The sequence below is a fragment of the Colobus angolensis genome, unplaced genomic scaffold, assembly GCF_000951035.1.
Source record: "Colobus angolensis palliatus isolate OR3802 unplaced genomic scaffold, Cang.pa_1.0 Scaffold451, whole genome shotgun sequence".
In the NCBI taxonomy this organism is placed as follows: Eukaryota; Metazoa; Chordata; class Mammalia; order Primates; family Cercopithecidae; genus Colobus; species Colobus angolensis.
The window spans coordinates 115,840-129,453 of NW_012117944.1; the positions used below are offsets into that span (position 1 = coordinate 115,840).

The 13,614-nt window shown below is 44.4% G+C and overlaps 1 protein-coding gene and 1 pseudogene across 1 annotated transcript in view; one reads left to right on the plus strand and one right to left on the minus strand.

Annotated features, from left to right (window-relative positions):
* The window catches only part of LOC105523139 (epididymal secretory protein E3-alpha), a 27,088-nt gene extending 25,979 nt beyond the window's left edge, over window positions 1–1,109 (minus strand). The window contains exon 1 of the mRNA XM_011957899.1: window positions 929–1,109. The gene's annotated coding sequence lies outside the window, so the exon portion shown is untranslated. The remainder of the gene's footprint in view (window positions 1–928) is intronic.
* LOC105523163 lies at window positions 263–2,649 on the plus strand (annotated as a pseudogene).
* The last annotated feature ends 10,965 nt before the right edge of the window (window positions 2,650–13,614 follow it).

Here is a 13,614-nt window from a genome sequence, read left to right on the forward strand (position 1 = left end):
CCCTCCTCGCCGGCATGCGAGCCCCATTTCCTACTTTTTCAGTTTCCTTGGGAAGGGGCGGGTGGGTCTGGATGAATTGTGTCGGGGGCCCCCACGAGGCGACCCGGGCGGCCCTGCCCTTTTTAGAGGATCCCCTCGGGGCCCGGTGGGGAAGGGGTTGTCTTTGCATGGGTGGGGGACTTCCCTAGTCTGCCTGGACCATGACCTGAACTGTGTGAGTGGGACGTGTCCAAAGCCTAAGAGCCAGCTCATCTGAGCCGCCCCCTCCCCGGCCAGCATGGCATCTGAAGAAGCCTCTCTCAGGGCATTGGAAAGTCTGCTGACAGGAGTTTTTCACAGTTGTACAACCAATGAAAGAAAACATGAGATAGAGGAACTTCTTAATAACTTTGCCTAGCAAATAGGAGCCTGGAGATTCTGCCTGTACTTTCTCTCCAGCACTAGGAATGACTATGTAATGATGAACAGTTTAACAGTTTTTGAGAATCTGATCAATAAAATGTGGCTTGGGGTCCCATCTCAGGATGAGATGGAAATCCATAGCTGCCTGCCCAAACTCCTTGTGGCTCACCATAAAATCTTACCTTCCTTTATCCGGAACAAGCTCTGCAAAGTTATTGTTGATATTGAACGTCAGGATTGGCCCATGGTCTACCATGACTTTTTTACTAACATTTTGCAGTTGAACCACTCCCCTGTGACAACACCCTTGGGCCGATCATGTTGAAGACAACTCCAGAAGAGCTGGCTTGTCCCCGTGAGGACCTCAGTGTGGCTGGGAAGGAGGAGTTGCGGAAGCGGCTACTGGACCAGGCGCAGACAGTGCTTGGGCTACTGACAGATATCTTGGAGACTGTCTGGGACAAACACAGTGTTACTGCTGCCACTCCACCACCATCCCCAACCTCAGGAGAAAGTGGTGACTTACTGAGTAACCTGTTGCAGACTCCTAGTTCAGCCAAACTGTTGAATCAGCCAATTCCCATCCTTGATGTGGTGAGTGAGTATATCTGTTCCCTGGCCTTGGAGTGCCTGGCCCATCTCTTCAGTTGAATTCCTCTGTCTGCCAGCATCACCCCATCCCTCCTTACCACCATCTTCCACTTGGCACGATTTGGCTGTGACATTCAGGCCAGAAAGATGGTGTCAGTTAATGGCAGCAGCCAGAACTGTGTCTGGGTTCAGGAGCAGAGCTGGCTGGGGGTCCTGGTCATGTCCTGCATCAAGGAACTCATGTCCAAGAACTGTGTGCCTATGGAATTCGAGGAGTATTTACTGTATATGTTCCAGCAGACTTTCTGCCTCCTGCAGAAAATCACCAAGGATAACAATGCCCACACAGTGAAGAGCAGGCTAGAAGAGCTCGAGAAGTTTAACGACTTTCTTCAGCTCTTTGTGAGTGTTCACCTAAGAAGAATCGAGTCTTACTCCCAGTTCCCCGTGGTGGGGTTTTTGACACTTTTGTTCAAGTACATGTTTCATCAGCCTACTCATGAAGGTTAATTCTCTTGTTTGGATGTCTGGACGCTCTTTTTGGACTATCTGACAAATAAAATTAAAAGTCGTCTTGGAGACAAGAAAGCAGTTCTCAACAGGTATGAAGACGCCCTGGTGATCCTCCTTACAGAGGTGTTGAATCAAATCCAGTTCAGATACAACCAGGCCCAGCTGGAGGATTTGGATGACAAGACTCTGAATGACTACCAGCAGACAGAGTGACAGCGCTGCTTACAGCAGAGCTTGGAGGTGGTGCACAAAGTGATGGAGCTCCTGCCCATGCACGCCTTCTCCACACCATTCCCAGTTCTTCAGGATAATTTAGAAGTTTATTTGAGATTACAGCAATTTATAGTTACTTCAGTGTCAGGACAGAGGTGGAACAATACCGCGGAGAAAGACTGCCGATGGCTGAACTGCTCCCTGAGAGACTTGAGCTCCCTGCTGCAGGCCGTGGGCTACCTGGCAGAGTACTTTATCAGGCATGTGTTGGCTGCACGGTTCAATGATGCCCTCACAGTTGTGGAGAGATTGGTCAAAGTTACTCTGTATGGATCTCAGATAAAATTATACAACTTTGAGCTGGGCACAGTGGCTCATGCCTGTAATCCCAGCACTTTGGGAGGCCGAGGCAGGTGGATCACAAGGTCAGGAGACCGAGACCATCCTGGCTAACATGGTGAAATCCCGTCTCTACTAAAAATACAAAAGATTAGTTGGGCAAGGTGGCACATGCCTGTAGTACCAGCTACTGGGGAGGCTGAGGCAGGAGAATCACTTCAACCCGGGAGGCAGAGGTTGCAGTGAGCCGAGAACGCACCACTGCACTCCAGCCTGGGCAAGAGAGCGAGACTCCATCTCAAAAAAAAAAAAAGAAAATTGTACAACATTGAAACTGTAGTGCCATCAGTATTGAAACCCAACCTCATTGATGTGCGTGCTCAGTCCCTGGCTGCGCTGCAGGCTTATTCTCACTGGTTAGCACAGTATTGCAGTGAAGCTCACCAGCAGAACACGCAGCAGTTCGTGACATTCATCCCTACTACCATGAATGCAATCACACCTCTAATCAGCACCAAGGCCTCGAAGCAGCAAAGCCTATACCTTTTATCTAACTCTGTCTCTCCTTCTGTTCCTACACCCATTTACTAGAAAATCTAAATATGACACAGAGTTAGATCCATACATCTTTCCACTGTTATATAACTGTGTTACTTCACGTTCCTTTTTAGTTGTAGCCCACATGCATTCAAATACAACTTAACTTTTTTTTTTTTTTTTTTTTTGAGATGGAGTCCTGCTCTGTTACCCAGGCTGGAGTGCAGTGGCATGATCTTGGCTCATTGCAAGCTCTGCCTTCCGGGTTCACGCCATTCTCCTGCCTCAGCCTCCAGAGTAACTGGGGCTACAGGCGCCCGCCACCACACCCGGCTAACTTTTTGTATTTTTAGTAGAGACGGGGTTTCACCATGTTAGCCAGGATGGTCTCGATCTCCTGACCTCCTGATCTGCCCGCCTCGGCCTCCCAGTGAGCTGGGATTACAGGCGTGAGCCACCGCACCCGGCCACAACTTTACTTTTTTAGTTGTCTAAGCTCCTCATGAATACATGCTCACTGTGAAAAAGTAAAGTATCATTCAGATTTCCAGACTAAAAAGTTATGATACCTTTGAAACATTTTCCTTCATGCAGTAAGCACAGTTGGGCATTGGTTGTGCAGGTGCACCTCGTTTTGTTGCTCTTCCCTTTACTGCACTTGGCAGATACTGTGTTTTTTACAAGTTGAAGGCTTATGGCAACCCTGCATCAAGCAAATCTGTCAGCGCCATTTTTTCAACAGCATTTGGTGCTTCTATGTGTCATATGTTGGTAATTGTTAGAATATTTCAAACTTTTTCCATGACTATATCTGACAGTGATTTGTGATCAGTGATCTTTGATGTTACTATTATAATTATTTTGGGGTGCTGCAAACTGAAGATGGCAAACTTGATTGATAAGTGTGTGTGTTCTGACTGCTCCACTGACTGGAGCCTTCCCCATCTTCCTATCTTTAGGCCTCCCTATTCCCTGAGCCATTTAGTTACCCTACAATGACCTCTACCTGTTCAAGTGAAAAGAAGAGTCACATGTCTCTTACTTTAAAAATCTAGAAATGATCAAGCTTAGTAAGGAAGGCATGTCAAAAGCCAGGATAGGCCATAGGCTCTTGAGCCAGTTAGTCAAGTTGCGCATGCAAAGGAAAAGTTCTTGAAGGAGATTGAAAGTTCCGCTCTAGTGAACACACGAGTGATGAGAAAGCAGAACAGCCTTATTGTTGTTGATATGGGGAAAATTTCAGTGGTTTGGATAGACCAAACCATCCGCAACATTCCCTTATGCCAAAGCCAAATCCAGATAAGGCCTTTTAATTCTGTGAAAACTGAGAGAGGTGAGGAAGCTACAGAAGAAAAGTTGTAAGCCAACACAAGTTGCTTCATGAGGTTTAAGGAAAGAAGTCGTTCCATAACATAAAAGTGAAGGATGAAGCAGCAAGTTCAGAGGAGAAGCTGCAGCAAGTTCTCCTGAAGCTCTAGATAAGATCATTGATGAAGGTGGCCACACTAAACAACAGATTTTCAGTGTAGATGAGACAGCTTTATACTGGAAGAAGGTGCCATCTGGGACTCCCATAGATAAAGAGGAGGAGTCAGTGCCTGGCTTCAGAGCTTCAGAGGACAGGCCAACTCTCTTGTTAGGGGACAACTGCCACTGAAGACTTCAGGTTGAAGCCAGTGCTCATGTATCATTTGAAAATCCTAGGGCCCTTAGGAATTATGCTGAATCTACTTTGCCTGTCTATAAATGGAACAACAAAGTCCCAATGATAGCACATCTGTTTACATCATGGTTTACTGAATATTTTAAATTCATTATTGAGACCTCCTCAGAAAAAAACGATTCCTTTCAAAATACTACTGCTGATTGGCAATGCACCTGGCTACCTAAGGCCTCTGATGGAGGTATTCAAAGATATTAGTTTCCATAGTTTCCATGCCTGCTCACACAATGTCTATTCTGCAGTTCTGCAGCCCGTGGATCAAGGAGTAATTTTGGTTTGCAAGTCTTATTACTTCAGAAATACATTTCATAAGACTATAGCTGCCATAGATAGTGGTTCCTCCAATGGATCTGGGTAAATAAATTGAAAATATTAATTCAAATAATGGAACCCATTTCACTGCACATATCGTTAAGAAATTAGCCCAAGCACTAGACATAATGTGGCAATATTATACTCCTTGGCACCCACCTTCATCAGGAAGAGTAGAAAGAATAAATCAAACTCTGAAGAGTCACTTAACCAAATTAGTCTTAGAGACTCAGTTGCCATGGACTAAATGCCTTCCCATTGTCTTGTTAGGAATCTGAACCATCCCTCAAAAAGATGTTGGCCTACCCCCATATGAGATGCTATATGGGTTGCCCTATTTATAAACACTCCTGCTGACATTTCCACGTTCGAAACAAAAGATCGATTTCTCAGACATTATGTACTTGGTTTATCTTCCACTTTCTCTTCCCTTAGAACTAAAGGTCTTTCAGCACAGGTACCACCCCTGGAGTTCCCAGTACATCAACATTAGCCTGGGGATTATGTCCTCATCAAAAACTGGAAGGAGGAAAAGCTTGAACTGGCCTGGGAAGGACCTTACCTAGTGCTCCCAACAACTGAAACCGCAGTCCAGACAGCAGAAAAAGGATGGACCTATCACACCCAAGTCAAGAAAGCGCCGCCTCCTCCAGAGTCGTGGGCCATAGTCCCAGGGGAAAACCCTACCAAACTAAAGCTAAGAATTTTTGTTTGTTTGTTTGTTTGTTTGTTTTGGAGACAGAATCTTGCTCTGTCACCCAGGCTGGACTGCAGTGATGCCATTTTCACTCACTGTGACCTCCACCTCCCGGGTTCAAGTGATTCTCCTGCCTCAGCCTCCCAAGTAGCTGGGATTACAGATGCGTACCACCATGACTGTGTAATTTTTGTATTTTTAGTAGAGACGACTATTTATTTAACGACTCATTCATCTGTTAAGCTGGTTAGAGTCAAATCCATGCATACATCACACTTGGGTAAAAATCACCCCTTCCCAACCTGACACAGCAGACAATCAACCTGGTTGGACTTGTGAGCCAACTGGAGAACTGAAGCTACTGCTTAAGAAAAATCTTTTTGTACTGTAAGATGAAGTTTCTGTTAGTCCTTATCATAATGAGTAAACTTTTTTGACATCTGCTAAAACTAGTCTATTTCTACAGTGGGCACAACATTATGCAGATAGTCTACACTAAGATACTTGCTGGGTATGTGGATTGCTACCTATCTCTAGCACTTCTGGGCTACTTTAGTGAGTATCACGCCTGCAGGGAACTGATTAGATACATTTACAAACCTCTATGAAAAATTGTTCATGGGAAAATCAAGGCCTTGGTACCTTAAGGTATTATTTTTAAAAAATGGCCTGGCATTAACATAATGCTTCAGAACCCAGATCCTGGAAAACCCTTCATTATAACTGGACTATCCAAAGGGCCTCTGAATATGCAGTCCCTCTCTTAAACGAGTTTCCCTAGACGGCCCCTAAGATTTTGGCTACTAATAACCATTACCCGGTAGGTGAGTTTTTGTCAAATTTGGGACAATTACCTCTGGATGATCTCCACGATTAGTCACTTAACCCAAAGTGCCCCTTTATGTTGGGAATAAAGGAATCACTCTTAGGATCATTGGCCGAATGTTACTAATAATGTGGATTGGATGCCTCTACATCAATATGAACATTCTTTAGTGCTATATTAGACACACTTGTTTACTACTGACTGGACACAGACCCAAAATTTGGTGGCTGGTCCCCAGCAGAACTCAATAGTTACGTGAAACTTATCTTTGGCCATGTCTACCTGATGGATGGATAGGGCAATGCACATTAGGACTCCCATGGGTCCAGGACTGATTAACAAAAACCACCAGGCAGCCTGAACACTTTCCAAATGTGTTTTCCCTTGGTAAGACGATCTCCTGTCCCTTTTTTTCTCCCAAGCAGGCTTAGAAAGCATCATCTGGCATATTGAGGCACTGACAAATTATAGCAAGTGCTGAAAGACACATTTAAGGACATCTCATTAGTAACCTCTGAAATTACTACAATGAGAAAAGTAGTCTTGCAAAACCACATGGCCCTTGATGTACTCACAGCTGCTGGGAGGGACCTTGAGTCATCACTGAAACTAAACGTTTTGTGTATATCCTAGATAATTTGCAAAACATCTACTCAGCCCTTCAAGACATGCACAGACAAATGAATACTATGTCTGACCCCACGATATCCCTAAACCAGTGGTTATCTTCATGGTTTGGATCAGGACCTACTTGGTGGAAAAAACTGCTGGTAATTCTAGCTATGATTATAGGAATAGATATACTTCTCTGCTATGGGTTATACTCTTGTTGCACCATATGTGTGATATTGCAAGATTGCATTTCCCCTGATTGGAAAGGCCCCAAACTCCCAGGTCAATGATGCTGTAAAAAAAAAATCACTTCCATAAGTCGAGGAATGCGTGAATTCTTCCAACCCCAGGTAAATAAATTCCATTATTCAGCTCTCTAGTGATGCCCCCATTCAGCAGGAAGTAGCTAGAAAGAAACTGACACCTGATCTCCCATAGAAATGAAACAGGAATTGGCAATGGGGAGTTTGTAACTGGAATAATCAGCCTGCTTCAAGAATGAATAGGCTTACCCTTTGCTTTATTCAATATCTAGCCATATCCTTGCTTAAGAAATCCAGGGGCTAATCTTGAAATAAACCAGGCATGAATTTGAGATTGTGGAATCCTACATTCTCAGAAAAATCACTGAGGGGGGTTAATCCACAAGCTAGTTGCAGTCATGGTGATGCCAGCCAGACCTCCAGGTGATCCATTACTGAAGATAGCCATCAGAATAAGGCATGCAAACCTGCACCCTGCACCACTCCTGCTCATAGCTTCCACGCCTCCTACTTCTTAAAATCCCTTTAGCTAGCCTAAAAATTTGAAATAGTCTTTGAGGCACTAGTCCACCATGTCCTCAGGTTTCTGGCTCTTGAATAAGCCTGCTTTTCCTTCCACCAACTCTTGTCTCGCAAGTCTTGCTTTTGAGCAGTGAGCAGTGACTGGCTGACCCTTAGTTTGGTTACACTATCACTCAGGAAATTTCAAGGGTTTTAGGAGCTCTGTGGCAGGAACCAGGAACTAAGTTCAAATTTATTTTATATTAACCACAGGTCCCAACTCCCACGACTACCTGGATGGTGACAGGACAGAATTCTCTTCTCATCCTTCTCTCTCACTCTAAATATATACAGACATGCTATTAGGAGGGACAACTTTCCCTCTACCAACTTTGGTTCAGTGGATGGGAGCCTGTGAATTAACTATAGACAGGTTAGCAGGGGGAAAGAAAATAAGTTGTATTCATAACTTGTGGAAGCATTAAGATGAAGAGGCTTGATGAAGAGCTAGAGATAAAAGTTTATTTATCAACTCATAGGGGAAAAGAAGGAGGGAGAAATGGCTTCTATAGGAAAACAAATGACTCTTGGGAAAGATAAATAGAAGCTTTGGATGAAGTTTTACACAATTTTCTTGGAATATCTCCTGTTTGGGTGAAGCCATCCTCACACAGTTAACAAGAATCCTGGACAGAAATATAATTATAAGTAAGCATTAATCAGGCTACTCTTCGACCCACTTCCTTGTAACCAGAAGTCAGGAACACGAGATACTGACCATTTGCATTCTCATTGTTCCCGTTGATAAGATCTTTGACATTAGAATCATAAGGCTTTTGTTTAGGAATTGTTTATGCAGATCCTGAATTCCAGCAGAACAGCTGACACCATCCACTTTAAAGAGCCCCACAGATGAACTGATCAGCATGAGAATACTGTTTTTTCATCTCTCTGTCCCATGACTTCACTCTGCATTCTTCAGCCAATTAGTGATCTCTCACTTCCACCTACTCCAAAACCCTTAAAAACCCCAGCCTCAAACTCTTTGAGGAAATGGATTTGTGGTTTCCTTCCATCTTTTGGTTTGGCAGCCCTGCAATTAAACCTCTTCCTCTGCTGCGACCCAGTGTCTTGGCATATAGACATGCTGTGCACATCAGGCAAAAGGCCTATTACCATTACATGAGGACTTCTCTGAAGGGAGATAATGGTAGGGGCATTTCTGGGAGGTTCTGCTTTAGTCAGGCAAAAGAAGTTCAGGTAAGATTTCTTTCTGTATCTGCTGTAATTCAAATGTTTTCAGTTTTGTCCTTACACATGCACACACACACACTCACACTTCTCTTCTTAAGCAGCTAGCATCTTCATGTATCTTTGTTCCTGTCACATGCGTCCATGTGAAGAGACCACCAAACAGGCTTTGTGTGAGCAATAAATCTTTTTAATCACCTGGGTGCAGGTGGACTGAGTCCGAAAAAGGAGTCAGCAAAGGGAAATGGGGTGGGGCAGTTTTATAAGATTTGAGTAGGTAGTGGAAAATTACAATCGAAGTGGGTTATTCTCTTGTGGGCAAGGGCAGGGGTTACAAGGTGCTCAGTGGGGAGGTTCTGAGACTCATTGTCTAAGAGAAGGAATGTCACAAGGTTAATTGATCAGTTAAGGTGGGGCAGGAACAAATCACAATGGTGGAATGTCATCAGTTAAGGCAGGAACTGACTATTTTCACTTCTTTTGTGGTTCTTCAGTTGCTTCAGGTCATCTGGATGTATACATGCAGAGTTGGGCTCAGAGGTCTGACATTTCCTGTCTTCTTATATTAATAAGAAAAACAGAACAAAACAGTGGTGAAGTGTTGGAGCAGTGAAAATTTTGGGGGGTGGTATGGAGAGATAATGGGCAACGTTTCTCAGGGCTACTTCAAGCGGGATTAGGAGTGGCATGGGAACCTAGAGTGGGAGAGATTAAACTTAAGAAATATTTGGGGGTAAAGGGTGATATTGTGGGGTTGTTAGAAGGAGCATTTGTCATATAGAATGATTGGTGATGGCCTGAATGTGGTTTTCTATGAATTGAGAAACTAAATGGAAGACACAAGATCTGACTAAGAGAAGGAGAAAAACAGATATTAAAGGACTAAGAATTGGGAGGACCTAGGACATCAAATTAGACAGTGCCTAAGGGGGTTTGGTGTAATTATTTGCTTGGTTGGCAAGTTTTGGGAATCTATCTTTGAGTTTTTTTATGTGGTCATATACTAGGCCAGACTGATTTAGGTAAAAAAAGCACTCTTCGTTTAAAAATATACAGATTTCTCCTTTTTCAACAGTGAGTTAGTCGAGGCATATTCCTGTCTTTTTATATTAATAATAAGAAAAACAAAACAAAATAGTAGTGAAGTGTTGGTGTCATGAGGGGAACAGGAAGCTGTTGGGTCCCATTTGCAAATTGATTTTTGGGGGTAAGGAAAACTAGTGTACATGTGCCTGACTAATTAACAGGTAGACACGTATAGGTGGAGGAGCCACAGGGAAGAAGAGACCTTGAGTAAGGCAAAACTGGAAATGTAAAGTGAAAAGATGAGAAGGAGAAAAACCGGCCATACGGACAGAAGTTGAAACGCTAGATGCTTGTTTAGATACCTTATTAGCACAAGCATTGCCCTGAGCGATGGGATCTGATGCCCTTTGATGGCCTTTGCAGTGAATGGCCTCAGTTTTCTTGGAAGTAGAGCAGCTTTAAGAAGAGTTTTTATTAGGGAGGTATTAATGATGGAGGACCCTTATGTAGTGAGGAAACCTCTTTCTGCCCACATAACAGCATGGTGTTGAAGGATGTGGAAGGCATACTTGGAATCGTTATAGATATCGACACGTAGTTCCATCGCAAGAATGAGGGCTTGAGTTAAGGCAATGAGTTCAGCTTGTTGAGAGGTAGCAGAAGGGCGCAGGCCCATAGCCTCAGTGATAGATGTGGAAGACACTATAGCATAGCCTGCCTTTGCCGGTGATTGGCAATTGGGCCTGGAAGAACTACCATCAGTAAACCAAGTGTGGTCTGGGTGAGGAACAGGAAAGAGGGAAATATGGTGAAAAGGGGAGAATGCCATGTGGATTAGAGGGATACAGTCATGGGGTTTAGATGTAGTGTCAGGAATAAGATGAGAGGCTGGATTGAAGTCTGGACCAGGAACAATGGTAATTGTGAGAGATTCAACAAATAGTGAGTACAGTTGAAGGAGCCAGGGGGCAGAAAGTATATATGTCAAGTGTGAGGAGGAGAATAGATTTTGAAAGTTGTGGGAACTGTAGAGAGTAAGGGGAGCATAGCCTGTGATTTTGAGGGCTTCCAGAAGTATTAAAGCGGCAGTTGCCACTGCATGCACACATGAGGGTCACCCCAGAATTGTGAGGTCAAGTTGTTTTGATAGAAAGGCAACAGGTTGTGGGCCTGGTTCCTGTGTGAGGACTCTAGCAGCACAGCCTCATATTTCAGCTATGTGTAAGGAAAAAGAATGGGATGAGTTGGGGAGTGCTAGTGTGGAAGCTGTCTCCAGGGCCTTTTTGAGAGACTGAAAAGAAGAATGGGGAAAAGACTTAGGGTCTGTGGGATCAGTTAAGTTACCCTTTGTGAACTTGTAAAGTGGTTTGGTTAGGATAGCAAAGCCTGGTATCCAGAGTCGGAAATATCCAACAATGCCTAAGAAGGAAAGGAATTGTTGTTTGGTGATGGGGACAGGAGTTTGAGAGATCAGCTGGACACAATCAGCAGGGAGAGCATGTGTGTTTTCATGAAGAATTAAGCCGAGATAGGTCACAGATGAGGAAGAAATTTGGGCTTTGGAGAGGGATACACGATATCCTTTTGAGAACAGATGTTGGAGGAACAGGAGGGTGTCCTGTTGAGAAGATTCATAGGAGGGGCTATAAAGTAGAAGGTCATCAATATATTGAATAAGGTGAGAAGCAGATGGACAGAAAGAAAGTAAATCATGAGAAAGGGCTTGACTGAAGTAATGGGGGCTGTCCCTGAAACCCTGTGGCAGTACAGTCCAGGTAAGTTGCCGAGGCTGATAGGTGTCAGGGTCAGTCCAGGTAAAAGCAAAGAGAGGCTGGGATGAGGGGTGCAGGGGAATAGTGAAAAAAGCATCTTTAAGATCAAGAACACAATAGTGAGTTGCAGAAGAAGTTATTGAGGACAAAAGGGTGTACAGGTTTGGCACCACAGAGTGGATAAGCAAAACAATTTGGTTGATAAGGCACAGATCCTGAACTAACCTGTAAGACTTGTCCAGTTTTTGGACAGGTAAAATGTGGGAATTATAAGGAGAGTTTATAGGCTTTAAAAGGCCATGCTGTAACAGGCAAGTGATAACAGGCTTTAGTCCCCTCAAAATCTGTTGTGGGATGGCATACTGGCGTTGAGAGGGGTGAGGGTGATTACGTTTTAAAGGGATGGTAAGGGGTGCATAATCAGTTGCCAAGGAGGGAGTAGAGGTATCCTATACTTGTGGATTAAGGTAGGGAGATGGAAGGGGAGGATGTGAAGGAGGCTTTGAACTGGGGAAAAGGGTGGCAATGAGGTGTGGCTACAGCCCAGGAATAGTCAGGGAAGCAGATAATTTACTTAAAATGTCTCGACCTTTTATAAGGGAGGTGGGCGGGTGGGGATAACTAAAAAGGAGTGGATAAAAGAATGTTGTCCAAGTCAGCACCAGAGTTGGAGAATTTTAAGAGGTTTAGAAGCCTGGCCGTCAATACCCACAACAGTTATGGTGTCAAGGGAAACAGGCCCTTGAAAAGAAGGTAATGTGGAGTGGGTAGCCTCCATATTGATTAAGAAGGGGATGGACTTACCCTCCACTGTAAGAGTTACCCAAAGCATCTGTGACGGTCCAGGAGGCTTCTGAGGTGATCGAGCAGAGTCAGTCTTCAGCTGCTAAGCCAAGAAGATCTGGGAAGGAGTCAGTCAGAGAGCCTTGGGCCAGAGTTCCAGGGGCCCTGGGAGTGGCTGCTGGGCGAATTGAACAGTTCGGTTTCCAGTGGGGTCCCATACACATGGGACACGGCTTAGGAGGAATCCCGGGTTGCAGGTATTCCTTGGCCCAGTGGCCAGATTTCTAGTACTTGAAGCAGGATCCTGGGGGAGGAGGTCCTGGAGGAACACGTGGCCATTGCAGTTTAGGCGTTTTGAAGTTCTTGTGGGCTGGAGATGTGGCTGGGGTTTCTCTCACAATGGAGGCAAGTAATTGCAACTCAGAAATACGTTGCCACTTGGCTGCCTCTTCTGTATTATTGTATACCTTGAAGGCGAGGTTAATTAAGTCTTGTTGTGGGGTTTGAGGGCCAGAATCTAATTTATGGAGCTTTTTTAATGTCTGGAGTGGATTGGCTAATAAAATGCATATTGAGAATAAGATGGCTTTCTGGCCTCCCTGAGTCTAGCACAGTAAAGTGTCTAAGGGTTGTTGCCAAATGGGCCATGAACTGGGCGAGGTTTTTATATTTGATTTAAAAAAAAAAAAGAAAAAAAGCCTAAATGCTACCTGATTTGGGAGAGGTCAGATAAAGAAAAAGGAGCATTAACCTTGACTATGCCTTTAGCTCCAGCCACCTTTTTAAGAGGAAATTGTTGGGCAGGTTGGGGAGGGCTAGTCACGGAATGAAACTGCAAGCTGGACCAGGTGTGAGGAGGGGAGGTGATAGAAGGATTATAGGGTGGGGGTGCGGAGGCTGAAGAAGAATTGGGACCTGGCTCGGCCTGGCTGGTGAGCAGAAGCCTGGGGAGGGGGGAAAAGGTCAGATGGGTCTGTAGAAAAGGAGAATTCAAAGGACTCAGAGTTTGGGGTGGAGACCGAAGAAACAGGAGAGAAAGAAGAAAGATTTGGGATGAGTCGCATTGGGAGCAGAGACTAGGGAAGGACCAACATGTGAAAGAGTGCCTGGATGTCAGGCACCTCAGACTGTTTGCTCATTTTTCAACAAAAATCATTTAGGTCTTGTAAGATGAAGAAATCAAAAGTGCCATTTTCTGGCCATTTGGAACCAGTTGGGTTTGTACTGGGGCCAAGCGGTATTGCAGGAGAAAA